Raw genomic sequence first — 4,737 nt, 5'->3', positions numbered from 1 at the left:
CGACTGGTAAGTATTTAAATATACGTAGCTTAAAAATGCCTAATTGCTACTGATTTTTTATATATATACAATTATTTGGTCATACATTTAGAATCGGATATATTAATTATAGAATGCATCTTAAGATTTGTTTGCCAATAATATTTTTGAAGAAAAAAAAGTGAAATGTGAAGAATTTCATGCTTTTTTGTGGAAAATTGTTGAAGATTAACAACCACCCTTGTGACCGAAATTGTATTTGCAAATACGGCCCGTTTAAGAATTATAACATTTCATTCTTTATCTTTTTTTGTTGATGTTGCTGCTGAATTTATGTTAAGTACAGCACTGTATGTTTTTTCTATGTAAGTTTATTTAAACAAGATTTTGACGGAATATTTTGCATGAGAACTGTGAGGCGCGGTCAGAAATGTGTATTATATAGGTAATATATTACATTATGAAAAATGAAGCTGAAAGAGATATTTTCCAGTCTGAGGAAACGCATAGAGAAATGTTTAGGACGTCAAGAGATATTATACAGATTAATTGTCTCGTTAAAAATGAGAGAGAGAGAGAGAGAGAGAGAGAGAGAGAGTCTGTTTCTGGAACAATTTATATCCTATTCTCTTACGTTGAAGAACCCTTACCATGTTATTTCATTTTAATAAAAAGGACAAAATTATGAAAGACTGATTGGTGAAACGTAAGTAGGCATCTAGAGAAAATGAAACAAATTCAAGTAGTTAATGGTCAGTAAAATATAACTGAACAAATTCGCCACTCAGGAGTTTAGGACTGGCCGAAAAATTTGTAGTAATAAATAATCACTCTGAATTCCTCACAAAACTCTGGTAAAAAGAATAAACAAAACTGCGGAAAGAGTGAAACTCTGAACTCTGTGTAGGCTTCCATTCGAAGTCATTTGATTGACAAATTTACAAGAATGAGGAATGGTGACAGAAATGGCATAATTTATTTAGAAACGCGAGGAATAGACATCAACATTATAATTACGAAGTCGGTACCTTATACCAAATGAAGAATAAAGCGATAGAACTCACATCGCACATGTGTATGCAGGAAACAAACGTACAGCGACTGATACAAACAAAATCAAACAGGTTAGAAAAGTATAACTTGTTTCAAGGAAAAATCTAATTCGCGTCGCTAAGTAACTGTACCCATCACCTACTTATCATGCGCCAACGCTCAGATCCGCTCGGCCATGCGCTTATTCCACGATACATATGACCAATGTACAAGGAAACGGATTGACGTTCACGTATAACAACTCGCTGGGCAAGTGGAAAATAAAATTCAGCTAAATGCACAAACTCACTGGCTATGTTTGTATGCAAGTGCCTATTTGCAATTATGATTGGGACAGATTACTGTTTGGGAAAAATTTGAAGTTTAAACCTTTTTCATTATATTTGTTCTTAGTCGATACTAAACTTTATTTCATATAAGCATGCATACTATGTGAGCTGCCGAATAAGTTCTTACTTCTCTTCTTGCGTCAATGGCGTCAATTGTAATAGATTTAAATTAATGAATACGTTTTTTTAACGCTCTTTAAAACTAACATTATAAAACCTTGTCAGTGACTTTGTACAAGCTATACCCTCTATGTCTGTATCTTGAGGGTTGTGAAAAGAATGTGAATTATGTATATAAAATTACAAATACACACTTTAATATGCACAAGCACGAGATTCCCTGAAACATTTGTGTCAGTTTTAAACGGAACTATTTTTCTTCTATTTACGAACTGGTCATTTGGCAGTAACCTCAGTATGAAGACACTTCTGGCATTTCTGGTGACCTTGGCTCTAGCCTGTCATGTGACTGGACAAGATATGAGGAGGCAGAACAACATGGAATTATGTAAGTGTAAATGTTAGGTTCAAAATTTGTCCAAGCATGTAGTAGTTCTTGTGTGCCATTGCAGACACGGTGTCTCGAATACCATACGAACATACAATATGAGATCCATAGCATTTCTGTCGAGACTTATTAAGAAATGTGTAGGTTTTGATATGTTAGAAAACATTGTTATGTTCATCCGGGTTAGCCTCGGATGCGGTAGGTTCTGGGTTCGAACCCTGTCCGAGTCAGACCAAAAACTGATCAAAATGGTACTAACAGCTGCCTCGTTTGACACTCAGCATTAAGAGGTTAGTGTTAGGACTGGTCGGCCTGGTGTCAGGATAATGGGACTGGATGGAACATGTGCGACATGATGTCCCAGTGCTAGACATCACTATAAACTGCCACGCTGCAGACATCGTATCGATATGAATGAAAAATTGTTAAAGCTACGTTAAAATTCCAAATCTCTCTCTCTCTCTCTCTCTCTCTCTCTCTCTCTCTCTCTCTCTCACACACACACACGCACACACACACACACACACACACACACACACACACGTTCATCTGAGATAAAAATGGAACAAGATTTAGTGTAACCTTAACAATGCATCAATTTTAGATTGGGAATGACTGTTAATCAAATATAAATAAGAAAATATAATTCACTCAATCCTTTAGAGACAAAAGGTAGGGGGTGAGGAAAGATGGAGATAAATATAGTCGTTATCTCGGGAGTTGCTGATGCGGGATACACTTATAACCATTAAGGAGGGGGGCACTATTCTAGACGTTAACATATTTAATAAAATTAATAATCCTTCCAATGATTGATACAATACAATTGTTTACATACAATAATTTCTAGCTACTTGCGTATTTAGCAACATTTTGATGCAAATAAATATTGAATCTAGTCCAAAGTGATCCTTGTAGCCATTAGTAATTATTGCCAAATTTAAAGGTTCCCTGATTCTACTTTTTACCAAAACTGTTCCTGGTATTATCAAAGAGGACTCTGTGATAGCAGCAAACTATCCAAAAATCCTGAGCATAAATACTTTGTACAAAAATTAAATGTATGATATATTCTTGTGATTTCATCTAGTCTCATGCAGAAATTATTTTAAAAATCATTTTGTCATCGACATTAGTACTTGCATTGCCCATTCAGATATTGACATTATTATTTGTATTATCCATCAGATAACGACAATTCTTCATTTGAAGACGTTTTAGTTTCAATCCATACACGTCAGATGACATCACTGATAAATAGACACCTGAAATAAAGACTTACAAAAATGGTACTAACAGCTGCCTCGATCGGCGCTCAGCATTAAGAGGTTAGTGGTAGGACTGGTCGGCCTGGTGTCAGGATAATGTGACTGGGTGGGACATCATGCTACATGTCTGCGGCATGATGTCCCAGTGCTAGACATCACTATAAACTGTCACACTGCAGACATCGTAGCGATATGACTGAAACATTTTTTAAGCTACGTTAAAAATCCATATTACACACACATACACACACACACCTGAAATAATTTTTGTTGTGGGAGAAGTTAGTATAATGAAATACAGATTAGCGTTCTCACTTTGATTTTCTGAACTTTATGTCAAATAATTCATAAACCATAGTTTGAGCAAATGGAACGTTTTCATCGACCCTTAAAGTTATGAATGAGATGGGTATTCGATTAAAAACTGAAGCAACATCTCTAGCGGGACTCGCTAGGAAAGGTACAGTGACTGAGTGTAGTCTTTTTGAGTACATGGACATGTGAACCTTCTTTAACACTTTTTGTTCAGATTCCGTTCCAGTCCAAAACTTAATCCTTTCACCCTCTCCTAATGTGTGCAAATTGACCGAAACAATAGCTAATCTCATTGAGTGTTATATCTTTCCATGTTATTTAACTGTCGCGGTGATTCATTGGTCAGCTCACCTGACTCGTTACAACTACAATCGAATCAGCTTGAGTCAGATACCGTTTCTTTTGGCAAGGGCCATGCCTCAAAATTTGCTTTGGTGTGTGCGTGATTTGGATTTTTAACGTAGCTTTAACAAGTTTTCAGTCATATCGCTACGATGTCTGCAGTGTGGCAGTTTATAGTCCATTTCATACCGAATTTAACCGAGTTACTCCGTAATTATCCGAATAACCTCCCGAGTTACTTTATACTCCAGCCAATCAAACGCTGGTGGGTACATGTACATAACAAAATGGCGTCCATTGTTGTTTAGAAATATTTCAGAAATAAAATTAATTAAATGATTGAAATTTATATGTAAATTATCCACAGACTTTCAAAAACAAATCTGATAAACTCATATGAAACGCATTTTATTATAGTGACGTTTCGGATGCACAAAAATAGTTTGAACAACTTGCCTTTTGATTGCCAGGATCAAATTTGTTTACTTCGACACCGTTTCTTTACTTACATGTACATGTCCAGATGTAAACAGCCCAAAGCTACTCTCTCGTATGGGTTTGAAATCCGCCCTGGTTTCCAGAAAATAAGACAGGATGGTTCCAATATTAAATTTCGTAAATATCTGCGGCAGCATCGCTGTTGAATATGCATTTTTCAAATCGATAAAAGATGTTGAAGTAGTTACAGAACTTGACGCTGATGCTGAAGCGTTAGCCATATTTTGCCCACCACCTATTACAGTCAGCTGACCACCCGCCTCGTGATCAAAATTCCGAGCAAAGGTGGCGCTATACAGTTTCGCATTTTGCATAGGTTAGGAATTTAAAGAAAAAGAATGTCCCCGGCTTTCCTCACTGGTTATACTGGCTATTTAAAAAAGACCTTGTATATCTTAGGTATAATGCAAAGAACCTTTAATTCCCTTTATTTTGGTGTATGATT

This window comes from Sinohyriopsis cumingii, chromosome 17 (assembly GCF_028554795.1).
Source record: "Sinohyriopsis cumingii isolate HCF-2022 chromosome 17, ASM2855479v2, whole genome shotgun sequence".
Lineage (NCBI taxonomy): Eukaryota > Metazoa > Mollusca > Bivalvia > Unionida > Unionidae > Sinohyriopsis > Sinohyriopsis cumingii.
Note: the sequence above shows the minus strand (reverse complement) of the source record.